We start from the raw sequence: 13,014 nt of genomic DNA on the forward strand, positions 1-13,014 counted from the left end.
CTATGAAGTTGCTCAAAACCAACAAGGAAACTGAGAAATACAAATATATAGTCCATCTTCTGTGAACTAGGAAACAACTGAAACCCCAAACCCCAACACACTAGGAAAAGCTGCCAAAAGCTGTCAGGATGACCCAGGTAGCCTTACAGGAGGGAAGAGGCGAGACGATGCCTATTGGTGAATATCTTAGAAGAAACCAACAAAGTGTATTTCTTAAAGTATACTTTAAATATCTTTGGGGGTAAAAAGTAAAACCCCATGTTTGTAATAGTGTGAATATGGCATACAGGTTGGCAGCGGCAGCTTCTCTGGATCTTGCTAGAACAAGAAATAGAACAGGAGAGGTTAAATGAGAAGTCACACTGATAAGCCACCATGAAGGAGGAAAAAAAAATCTGGCTATGCTCAAATTTCTCCAAAGCAATATTCATCAGTAAAACAATGGAACATTGCCTACAAGATTGTTTTTTTTAAGTTTATTTATTTTAATTTTTTTTTTACTTCTTAAGTTTATTTTTGAGAGACGTAGAGAGCACAAGGAAGGGAGGAGCAGAGAGAAAGGAGACACAGAATCTGAAGCAGGCTCCAGGTTCTCAGCTGTCAGCACAGAGCCCAACACAGGGCTCGAACTCACAAAGCACAAGATCATGACCTGAGCCAAAGTTGGATGCTTAACCAACTGAGCCACCCAGGCGCCCATGAATTTCATAAAAATGTCATGTTGAGAGTAGTAAATATTTTAATTAAAAAGAAATATTTAATAATAATAGGTAGTGGGTCAGATTTGGCCCATTTGGCTATAATTTGCAGCATCTTGACTGCAAATAATAAAACCCTGACTTGATTAAGTAGGAAAATTAGGGTTTTTTTAAAAAGAATTTTGGTTAGCTCACAGAATTATTGGAAGACTGGAGAACCAAAGGCTGAGCTTCAAGGAGCAGTTTCTAAAACCATGCCTTAGGATTGGTCCGAAGACCAAGCCACTGTCACCCTACTGCTGCACAAGGCACTAGAGGAAAGTGCTGTGCCGCCCTGGTCCACTGATGCCACTTCTGTACCAGGGACACTGGGAAGTGACCGCCCCTGCAGAAAGGTGAAAGAATGTCCCCCTCCCCAACACGTACCAAAAGAGCCACAAAAAGTTATTCACAGGGTCTGTTTCAATTGCTGAATTCAAAAATAGAAATCTCATTCAGAAACACCTGACTGATGGAGGCCAGGTTCTATGCCTCTTTCATAGAGTGCTAGGGAGTGTTTTGGGTTCTGCTTTAGTGAGGCAAGACCAATAAAGCCAAACTTTCTCATTTGTTATGAGACTATTCAAGTGGTACTAGACTGCCAGACCAATATCATTCGTGTATATAGAGCCAACAAACACGTCCTAACATACAAGAACTCAGAAAGCATGAACCATTCTTGAAGAATCTACCAAAATGTGACTTATAGCAAACTAGATGAACAGGGGGAAAAATTGGCAATGTACATTGGATATTTAACTGTAAGATAAAAACTAAGATAAATGTGGGGATAACTGCCACAGAACAGAATATAAATATTAAGTCCTGATTCTGAAAAACAGGAGGGAAAACATATATAGTGTAAATATGAGAACTTCATCTTTAAAGGCTGGGGTGGAGGCTTAAAAGGTATTTAATGCTGATAAATCTATTAATGGAATGAAAAGCATATTTCACAAAAGTGAAGTCAGATAACAGCAAACAAAATAAAATGGTAGATGAGAGAGGACAAGGATATGTACTACATAAATGGTATGTTCAAACATTATATATATTTATATATATAAATATAAATATACTAAAAGATATATACTATATAAGTAGTATGTTCATACATCATAAATATAGTCTAAATATACAACATTGTGTTGAAAGAGGAAAATATATAGATACTATTTATTTAAAAAGTCAAAGGCTATTACTATTATATAAAATCACAGGGAAAAAGGTAATAAATTATCAGAAGAAACTCTTCTGTGATTTCTTACATATTGTGCTGTCCCTTTGGCATCCATTAATCACAAGGCCAACCTAACAGCCAAAATTGTTTACATCTCCTCTGCAATCCCAGCTTTTGCAACTAAACCACAAACCACAAACCCCATCAGTGTTTCACTTCCTGCCCAGTAGGGGACATCCCTACCTAAAAACTTCCCACCAACTATAGCAATAAAGGCCTAGGGTTTCCCCTCACTCCTGCCTCCTGACCAACCCGGGTGCTTCCCCATGTGGCCCTTTGTGGCATATGCCCCCTTCTCTTGGTAAATGTAATTAATGCTTTCAAAGGCAATTGTCTCATGTCCGTCAGTTTACCATGCCCAGTTAAGACAAATCCCAGGTACAAATTTTAGAACAGAAGCACAAAAACAGCAAGAAAACATTACATCATGAAAAGTTTTTAAAATAAGAGACTAACATATTCATGACAAAAGTCAACCTAAATCTAAGAATGTCATAATAATAAATGCAAATGGGCTCAACTCACCTACTGAAACTAAAAGACTTTCAGATGGGTTCACAAACTCTTATGTGCAAGATACACCTAAAACAAATGTCACATGTTGCTTGCGAGCTGACGTTAATCCCGGGAAACTCAGAATACCACTGTAGATTATAGCTGGGTGAATAGTGGGGTGTGGAGCTCTGGGGAGCAGCTAATAGCTGTTTAGTAAATAAAACGATGCCTTCTACATTTGCCCCATGTTCATACTGTCCCCTGAAATCCCACTGCTCTCATGTTCCTGACTCACTCTGCTTCAGCCCCATTTGGTCTCTTTGCTGGTTCTAGAATATGCCAGGCACATTTCCTATCTTTAGGGTCTTTGCACATGCTGTTTCTGCCATCCAGTTTGCTTTTCCACCAGAGAGCCACATGTCTCATCTTCCCAACTAGCTTTGGGTCATTACTCAAATGTCAGTCTTTTAGCAACATCTTTCCTGGACACTTTAAAACTGCACTCCCCCCACCCTAATTTCCTTTCCTACTGTGTTTCTCTGTAGCAATCAACACGAAATAACATACTAGGTAACTTACTCATCTTTATGTCTGTTTCCTTAGTCCCGGCTAGATTGTAAACTCCATAGGGATGGGAAATTTTTACTACTATCTTCACTGTTAAATCCCCTGTTCCTATAACAGTACCTGGCATGTGAAAGGCACACGGTAAATATTTTCTGAATGAACGTCTGTCTGGTGAAGAGGCATGTGAATGAGCTTCTCAGAATGTGCTCTGAGTATGAGAATATTTGTGTCCATGTGAATGCTCACTAAAGGAACGTCATAATTAAATGGATGTCACCCACTCCATGAACATCAGCTAGTCTATTTCTCTAGCCACCCCAGTCCTTGCTCAATGAGTTCATGAACAAAGTGACCATGAGGCCAAGGTTGGCAGTTCAGCTTGCTCTCTCACCAAGCCTAAACTTCCCCTCACCAAGGCTGGCACAGACGATCACCATTGCTGAGTATCTAATTTGCCAGTGGAGGCACCTATCCTGAAACAACACAGTACTGTATTTCAGGGGGACTAGCTTGTTGCTTGGTGAGAGATCAATTTACGCTGGGCCCCGAGGGGGCAGCTATTTGTTTCCACTGGCGGGGAGAAGGGAGCTTATTTTGGATGTCTGCCCTTCCTGCCTTGTTTCTTTCAGCAATGACCCGTGTGTGAATTTACTCAGCTTATTCACCTTCATGATATCCCATGTAATATTACTTCTCATGAAGACATTTTACAACTGAAGAAGTAAGGCAACGGGTTGAAGTTCATATGCTGTCTTTAGCATGTCTTTACCCCATTAGCCAAAAGCATCTGGCCTAGAGAACATTAGAATGGACAACAGCGATTCAGTTATGGTGCCAGATAGGTGACAATACCTTGCAAGTCTGGGATCTTCTCTGAGCTAGTGACTCCTATATGATTCTGTTTCTCCCGTAGCCAGGATACACAGGCCTAGGAAAGAAGGTGTGAGCATTGTATCTTATCACTGTTAGTAAAGCCCAATTTTTAGCAGCTAGAGGTCTTCCAAAGGAGGCATGCTTTTTTTTTTTTTTTTTATGTTTATTTTTGAGAGAGAGAGAGTACAAGCAGGGGAGGGGCAGAAAGAGAGGGAGACACAGAATCCGAGGCAGGCTCCAGGCTCTGAGCTGTGAGCACAGAGCCCAACACGGGCTTGAACTCACAGACCAGGAAATCATGACCTAAGCCAATGCTTAACCAATTGAGCTACCTAGGCGCCCCAAAGGAGGCATACTTCTATCAGAGGACATAGCAATGGCTCCATTGAACTGGAGGCTGAGACTGCCACCTAAACATTCTGGGCTCTTACACCTGTGAAGTAGAAAACAGAGGGTTACTGGGGTTGCACCCAATAATGAGGGGAAACTGGGTCACTCCTACAAATGGGGGCCTGGAGGACATTTCTGAAACTGAAGAGAATCTTCCCACATTCACATCCACCAGTAAAAGAAAAGGTCATGGAAGGCTACAGGCAGGATCTCTAAAGGCTCAGACTCCTCAGGAATGAAGCTTTGAGTCACTCTGCAAGGTAAAGAATCCAGACCAGCTGAGATGCTGACTGAGCAAAAAGGGAGTAAGGAATGGGAATGGACGGAAGACAGTTCTAAACATTAACTAGAACCTCATGACCAGCTGGGGAAAGGCCTGTATCTGTACATTAACCACTTTGCTTTCCCTCCCTCTTATTTTCCTCTAGTGGTTTAAATGGACTGTTAATAATCAGCTTGATAATTTAGTCTTTGGGACAGAGGTTATCAAGGTGAGAATGTAGCTGAAACAGAAGAGGAATGAATAAGCACCACGCTGTCAGTGACACCTTTATGAATAACACTTCTTTTATAAAGGCGGGAAATCTGGTTCTTGCATCAACGTGTTATAGTTGCTATGGTTATACACAAGTCTATGAATGGGTAGAGTTTTGAATGTGCATATTGCCGAGCCAAAGAGGTGAAGGTCATGAACACAGTGATTTGATACCCAACCTTCATTCCACCCTCCTCTTAGCGTGCCTTCCTGTCATTCAGAGACTAGAAAGCAATGAAACATTTCCCAAACCCCTTTTGCAGCTAAAGTTCTGATTGTGAGTAGGATTGCCCTGATTAGCTGTCCTGTGTGAGAGCGGGAAGGTGGAAGTGAAGAGACAGCCATCTATCTCCTGCTCGTCGTTTTCCGGTGGCACGTGTAGCCGAGGAGACATTTAATTTCTCTGCGAATCCTAGTAGTCTGTAAGCAGCAGCTGTGGTGTGATGGCAGCAGCTCCGATTCCCCCCCTTTCTCATTGTCGTGGGTTAAACAGCTCCCATGCCAAGCCAAACCTGCAGCTTTTCTCTAGGAGTCAGTTCTGGAGACCCAGCATGGAGCTCCCACTCCTCCAGCCTGACTTTAGGACAAGCACCCAATTCCATTTTGGAATCCTTTTTACTGTGGCTAGAGCGGTTTGTGTTTCCTGCAACTAAACCCTCACTGATGCATCCTTATCCAAAGCAATCCACCCAGATCGTGTGCTATACTTAAAGTTATGAGATAATAATAATTCCCCAAAGCTGCATGTAAAGTTATGGAGGTAACCATCAGAAGAACTAAACGCAGAAAAGCTGTCTCAGGTTTGCTGTGGAGAGTGGGCCTGGGGATGGAAAGTTAGAGCGTACCTATTGATTTACGTCATCGGCTTTTCTACACAGTGGAATTAGTTACCAGGTGTATATACAGCTTTGATCAAAGTAAATGAAAATGTTTAAAAATTGAGCGAGGTTTTGGCATTCAAACAAACTTCTTAGTACACTGACTTGCAAAGTCACTGAATAGTTCACTGAGACTGCAGGACCTCTGTGTTTGCATCCATGAGTGAATAATAATTTCAACAGGCTTTCTCCAGACATCCCCCAAACACTGGAGAGCCCCAAACCTTCTCTTCCCTAGAGACTGTATATTATCTTTACTATTAAAAATGGCCCTCCTTTTTTTTTTTTTTAACTGAGTTGAATCCTCAGCAGCTTTTTTTTTTTTTTAAGTTTATTTATTATTTTTGAGACAGAGAGAGACAGAACATGAATGGGGGAAGTGGCAGAGAGAGAGGAAGACACAGAATCGGAAGCAGGCTCCAGGCTCTGAGCCATCAGCCCAGAGCCCGACGCGGGGCTCGAACTCACGGACTGGGAGATCGTGACCTGAGCTGAAGTCGGACGCTTAACCGGCTGAGCACCCAGGCGCCCCAAAATGGCCCTCCTTCTAAGTTCTGAGAAGCACCTTAGAATACTGTGTTCACACGTTTGGTAGGCAGAGTAATTACCAACCACCGCCCCCCGCCCCCAAGATCGCCATATCTTAGTCCCCAGAACCTGAGACTATGTTAGCTTACACGGCAAAGGAAAACTAAGGTTGCTAGTCAGCTGACCCTAAAATTGGGAAGTTATCTTGGATTCTTTAGGCAGGCCTGATACAATCACAAAGGACCTTAAAAGTGCCCGAGGGAGGCAGAAGGAGAGTGTCAGGCAGAAGAAGATCTGACTGCAGAAGAAAGGCACAAACAGACACAATACTGTTGGCTTTTAGATGGGGGGGGGGGGGGGGGGCATCAGACAAGGGATATGGGTGAGCTCTAGAATCTCTTGGGAAAAGGCAAGGAGACAACCCTCTAGACAGCAACACAGCCCTGCCAATGCCTTGACGTTTAAAGGCCAGTGAGGCCTGTGTCAGACTCTTGACCTACAGAGCTGTAAGGTAATAAATTTGTGTGAAGGCTCTAAGTAGTGGCAATGTGTTGCAAGAGCAACAGCACACTAATACACCAGCTTATAAATGGTATTCTTTTTTTTTAATGTTTTTATTTTTGAGAGAGAGACAGAGTATGAGCAGGGGAGGGGCAGAGGGAGAAGGGGACACAGAATCCAAAGCAGACTCCAGGCTCTGAGCTCTCAGCACAGAGCCTGACGTGGGGCTTGAACCCACGAACCGCAAGATCATGACCCGAGCCGAAGTCAGATGCCCAACCAACTGAGCCACCTAGGTGTGCCTCTTAGAAATGGTATTCTAACAGTAGGAGCTGAAATCTGATCATGACACTGGAAAACAGCTGGAAGGAAAAAAAAAAGGCAAGTCAGGTCAGTCTGTTGTCTCCTGCTCTCTGAATTTTGGAGAATCTCTCAGTGAAAAAGACTTTCAGCTAACATTTCAGTTGTGGAGGTTTTTAACATTTTGTTATTGACACCTCCCCTATGAGACCATAAAATGCTTTTTTTTTTTTCTAGGCTGTAATTCTACACCATCAGAATCTATCCAACTAAACAGCAGCTGGACATGAGAGGTTCTTAATAAGGGACTAGACACCTTTCTGGCAGTTCTCGGAGAAAGGTCACATACCTTCACCAAGGCCAAGAATAAAGGGCATTTCTGGGTTGCTAAGTTAATACCTTTAAAAGAAAAGCTAAGGTGATATCCCTGTATTTTCTCCACCTGATATATGAGATTAGGGGCTATAGGGAACAAGCACAAGACCAGACCCTTAGGAACATGGCAAAGGGCTCGTAATACCACCTGAGCTCTGAACACAGAGCTGTGAGTGCCGCCTAGTGATTATTACCTAGGGGTTGGTGAGTGGGTCTTTTGGGCTACAAGAATCTCTTAAAATTTTATACAAAATCTGTGTTGCATATTTTTTAATAGCTTTCTCCAGATTCTATAGGAGGTCTGGAAAACATTCCATGGAAGACACTTTTGACGTTCAGATAGTGTGCAATAGTGTAAGTTCTCTGAGAACAGAAACTTGTGCAGATGGCCTAGAATCTAGTACATGACTGGTATGCAGTGATCCTCTAAGTATTTGTAGGGAGAAAAAGGAAAGAATACATTTAGTCTAATTTGCCTCCTGGGAAATGGGCTTGGAATTGACAAGAACAGAAGACATAGTGTTGCTTTAGCATCAGAAAATCCATCCCAAGCTCTGGCTGACAGCTCCACAAGTAGACCTTACTTTGGTAATACCTAGTTTTACTGGGTAAAATCTCAGTTTTAATGAAAAAAAAAAGTGAAAAAATATTTCAAAAGGGATCCAGCCCTATACTTTGCTCATAATAGCAGAAAGGACATAGAAACACAACTGTTTTTATGCTATCAGTACTGAGCTTCCCAGGCCTGTACTCTCTTATCCTATATATCAGCATGTGCACCAGAGATAAGGTTATTAAACAACCTGAGGTAACTGGAAAAATATTAATGCTGAAGTGTATGGAGACAACGGTTTATGAAAATATGAACCGTAATAACTATTCAATTCTTAAGGAATATGAGGTATGTGCAGGAAATCAATAGCTGAAGAATATGTACCATATTCAAAACACTAAAAAATAAAATTCTCACACTTTCATTCCATTTGCAATAATTACGTGAACTTTATTTTTTTATGTAAGCCCTATGCTGAAAGTGGGGCTTGAACTCATGACGCGCAGATCAAGAGTCACATGCTCTACTGACTGAGCCAGCCGGTATGAACTCCTTTAAAATTAACTGGAGTGCTTAGGATTCTGTGGAGGGAAAAAAAATTATCTTGTGCTCACATTTGAAGGTTTCTCTCAGAAGTAAATCCCTGAAGGAGTCCACAGCATTGGTTTAATTTTTTTCTGGTGGACAGTGGAGGGGATTTATCATTTTCCAAAATTCCGTCACTTGTCCTGAAATGCAAAGGATAGATAATAACATGAAAACAGGGCTCCCTAAGCTACAAAAAAGGAGAACAAGATTCTTAAATTTTTGACAGGAAGGAGGAATGGAATGGAAACTAAAGCAAGTCATACACCAAATAATGTTAAAAAATCCCTCTGTTAACTTAAAAAAAAAAAATGCTTCCCCTGCCCCCTGGATGTATGTTTATTTAACATTTTTGAAAGGAAGTTAAACAGGAATTAAATATGTAAAGTGGATATACTTTGGTCCAGAATTTTCACTTGTGCATCTCTCGTATAGAAATACACACACAGGTGCACAGAATTTTATGTACTAAGATGGTATATTCATATTTGTGAAACATAAACAGTCTAAAAAATCAGGGAGGTGGTTTATATATTATATTCTTATTGTGCAATATTAACCATCTTTTCTTAAATTTAAACCCAAGTTAGTTAACATACAGCGTAATAATGGTTTCAGGAGTAGAATCTAGTGGTTCAACACTTAAATATAACACCCAGTGCTCATTCCAACAAGTGCCCTCCTTAATGCCCATCACCCATTTAGCCCATCCCCCCACCCAATAGCCCTCCAGCAACCCTGTTTGCTCTCTGTATTTGAGAGTCTCTTATGGTTTGCTTCTCTCTCTGTTTTTATGTTCTTTTTTTCTTTCCTTCCCCTGTGTTTATCTGTTGAGTTTCTCAAATTCCACATATAAATGAAATCATATATCTTTCTCTGAGTTATTTTGCTTAGTATAATACACTCTAGTTCCATCCAGCTTGTTGCAAATGGCAAGATTTCATTCTTTTTGCTCCCCCAGTAGTATTCCATGTATATATATACCACATCTTCTTTATCCATGCATCAGTTGATGGACATTTGAGCTCTTTCCATAATTTGGCCACTGTCAGTGCTGCTATAAACATTGGGTGCATGTGCCCCCTTTGAATCAGGATTTTTGTTAAAATGTTTATTTTTGAGAGAGAGAGAGAGAGAGAGAGAGAGAGGGGGGGGGGAGGGGCAGAGAGAGACAGGGGGACAGAGGATCTGAAGCAGGCTCCATGCTGACAGCACAGAGCCCGATGTGGGTTCCACCTCACAAAACTCGAGATCGCAACCTGAGCTGAGGTTGGACACCCAGCCAACTGAGCTACTGAGGCCTCCCTCCCTTCATTACTTCTAAACAATTTTATTACTAAGGGAAGTGGGTAAATATATTGAAACCAACCTTTTTACTTCATTTTTTGTTGATATGTGAGCATTTTTATTTGCTTTACAGGTTCCTACAAGAATGGACCACATAAAAACTCTTAGGTGAAGACTTGACAGTTCACCTATTCTAGTAACATCAGTACTTTTGTAAGAAGGAATGATGGAAACTTGGCCCTAGAAGTTGACAAAAAAATGAACAGTTTAGATCTCTCAATAATTTATTATTTTTTTCAATGTTTATTTTTTTGGGGGGGACAGAGGGAGACAGAGCATGAATGGGGGAGGGGCAGAGAGAGAGGGAGACACAGAATCGGAAACAGGATCCAGGCTCCAAGCCATCAGCCCAGAGCCTGACGCGGGGCTCGAACTCACGGACCGTGAGATCGTGACCTGGCTGAAGTCAGATGCTTAATCGACTGCGCCACCCAGGCGCCCCTAGATCTCTCAATAATTTAAAGAGTAATCTAAATTATAGAGTTCAGGTAGAGCTAACCTCTCAAGTCCTGAGGAAGTTGGCCTTACCACTAATTTCCTCTCTTGTGAACGGTGTGTTTTAAATCTAAATCCAATCATTTTATTTCTTCCTATTTAAGGCTATTGGCGTATTTATCACAATGATTTAGACCTGTGCCTTATTTGGGTTACCGGTTACCTCTGGCTTTAGTGTCAATAACAGCAGCTCACTCCTACAAGATTTAACTTGATTTCCAGAGAAAGAATTTCATTTTTCTGGTTCGCTTTAACTTCCAATCATTATTACTCATATAAGATCCATTTGCAAAGCTATGTATTTGCATTATTATTATCATTTTCTTCTGGTCCCAAGAAACAGAAAGTGGCTCAAGTTTAGTGTGTCCCAGACTGAAAAACTCAATATAAGTAATAAACCTATGCCTCAAGGGGAGAGCAAACATATTTCTAGTTCACCAGTTTATCGGTAGACAGAAAATATTAATATATTTGGGACAGTTCTTTTTTTTTTTTTTCAAAAAGCTTATGTTTCAAATAGAAGTGACAAGTGAGAAAGAATGATTAGGTTGCAGAATGTTCAAAAGCCTAAACACAGGCTCCAGGAATTTTTTTTAATTAAAAAAATGTATTATTTATTTTTGAGAGAGAGAGAGAGGACAAGCAGGGGTGGGGCAGAGAGAGAGGGAGACACAGAATCTGAAGCAGCTCCAGGCTCTGAGCTGTCAGCACAGAGCCCGATGTGGGGCCTGAACTCACAGACCGTGAGATCATGACCCGAGCTGAAGTTGGAAGCTTAACCAACTGAGCCACCCAGGCACCCCCAGGCTCCAATTTTTAGCAAAGAAGTAATATGTGTTAATATTTAGGAGAGCCAGACCTTCAGTGCTTTGCAGCTTACCAAGGAAAGCATAGAAGTGGCAAGTTACTACTACTCTCTAGGGGCAGGATCTTTATTTTTATAATTCCTTAACAAAGTATCAATTAAGGGATAAGGAGCCAAACAGTATAACTGTGATTGCACAATAGATATTAGTGGCTGTTAATAGCATTTATGTTTTCAAAGAACTAAAGTACACTGTCAACTGGTTAAATTATCCAAGATTATTTATAATCCTTTTTCTTTTCATATTCTTTTGTTCTTTTACTGTTAGCACTTACATGATTGGCTAGAGAAGTTGGGATAAAATACCTGACTAGCATATTTTGCTTTTGTAAAAAAGAATTCTAATAAAAAGGGTGGAGTGATAAAAATGTGAAATTAATTTGAAGCATGGGACCTAGTGTTTACACTTGGATTTTTATTTGGATATTTGTTACTTTTCTAATTATTTTTTCCCAGTTTTGGGAAAAGGTCCAGTGATAGAGATCCCCAATCCCCTCAGACATGTGAGCTGCCCACTTACTTAATCTTATTGGATAGAAATTAACTATTACAGAATTTATAAAACAGAAAATGAACTTACTACAAACCAAATACTAACTGAAGAGTTTTTAGGTTTCCTCTACCCTCTTCTAAACTATGTTAGGAAATACATTACATTCTTTACTTACTGTATGTTTTCATAGGCTTCTGCATTTTTTCCATCATTCATCTCAGATTAACCTGTTCATTTATTGACACCTATCATGTTCTAGAAAATGAAATCAGAGACGGATACCTGGATATTCTCCTGTCTTAAAGTGTTAGGGAGGGGCCTCTGGGTGGCTCGGTCAGTTGAGCCTCTGACTTTTGATTTCGGCTCAGGTCATGATCCCAAAATTGCGCGATGGAGCCCCAAGTTGGACTCCTTGATAAGAGCAGAGCCTGGCTAAGATTCTCTCCTTCTCTCTCTCTCTCTCCCCTTCTCCCCCGCTCATGGGCTCACTCTGTCTCTCAAAAAAAAAAAAAAAAAAAAAAAAAGTTAGGGAAATGAATTGCTAGAAGCACTGTTACTTTTTATTTATTTATTGCTTTGTTTAAAGATTTTAAGGAATCTCTACACCCAACATGGGGCTCAGATTCAACCCCAAGATCAAGAGTTGTACACTCCACTGACTGAGCCAGCCAGGCACCCCTACTTTTTAGTCCTGTGTATTGAGCTGTCATTGTCAAATGACAAATAAGGCCAAAATGCCAGACACTTTACTGTACTACTTTGTGATAACTTAGCAGGGATATCAGGATTCCATAGTAAAGTTGGCTTTCTTAAAAAAAAAAAAAAAAGGAAAAAATATATTAGTTTACTATATTAAAATTTTTTCCAGCTTTATTGAGCTACAATTGACATATAACATTTCATACATTTAACATGATGATTTGAAACAGTATACATTGGGAAATAATTACCACAATAAGAAAAAAGCAAGGCCATGCCCTTAGTGGCAACTATTACAGGCAGATGCGGCAGGAACATCGTGGAGGAGAGAGAAGAAAAATCCCAAGAAACAATGAGAAACTGTCTTAAAGTAGGAAGAAGTGGAAAGAGTGAATAAAGACAATTCAGTGGCTGGAAAGACAGGAGAGGCTGAAATACCGCCCACTCCTGCTGGACACGATTATCCAATGTCTGTGAATGAGAACTGTAGGTATATGATTCCAGTAGGATTATTTTTTTTAGAAAATTATTTTTACATTGCTAGTACAGTTTAATTTT

At 40.6% G+C, this 13,014-nt stretch overlaps 1 protein-coding gene across 3 annotated transcripts in view; it reads left to right on the top strand.

The window, feature by feature from the left end:
- MCM8 (minichromosome maintenance 8 homologous recombination repair factor) overlaps positions 1-10,124 on the top strand; it is a 56,482-nt gene extending 46,358 nt beyond the window's left edge. For 2 of the 3 annotated variants that reach the window (XM_045053856.1, XM_045053858.1), the window contains exon 20: positions 7,282-8,399. The gene's annotated coding sequence lies outside the window, so the exon portion shown is untranslated. Of the gene's footprint in view, positions 1-7,281; positions 8,400-9,977 lie in introns of those variants that run through there. The other variant, XM_045053857.1, reaches the window with a different exon arrangement.
- The last annotated feature ends 2,890 nt before the right edge of the window (positions 10,125-13,014 follow it).

The sequence above is a fragment of the Felis catus genome, chromosome A3, assembly GCF_018350175.1.
Source record: "Felis catus isolate Fca126 chromosome A3, F.catus_Fca126_mat1.0, whole genome shotgun sequence".
Classification (NCBI taxonomy): domain Eukaryota; kingdom Metazoa; phylum Chordata; class Mammalia; order Carnivora; family Felidae; genus Felis; species Felis catus.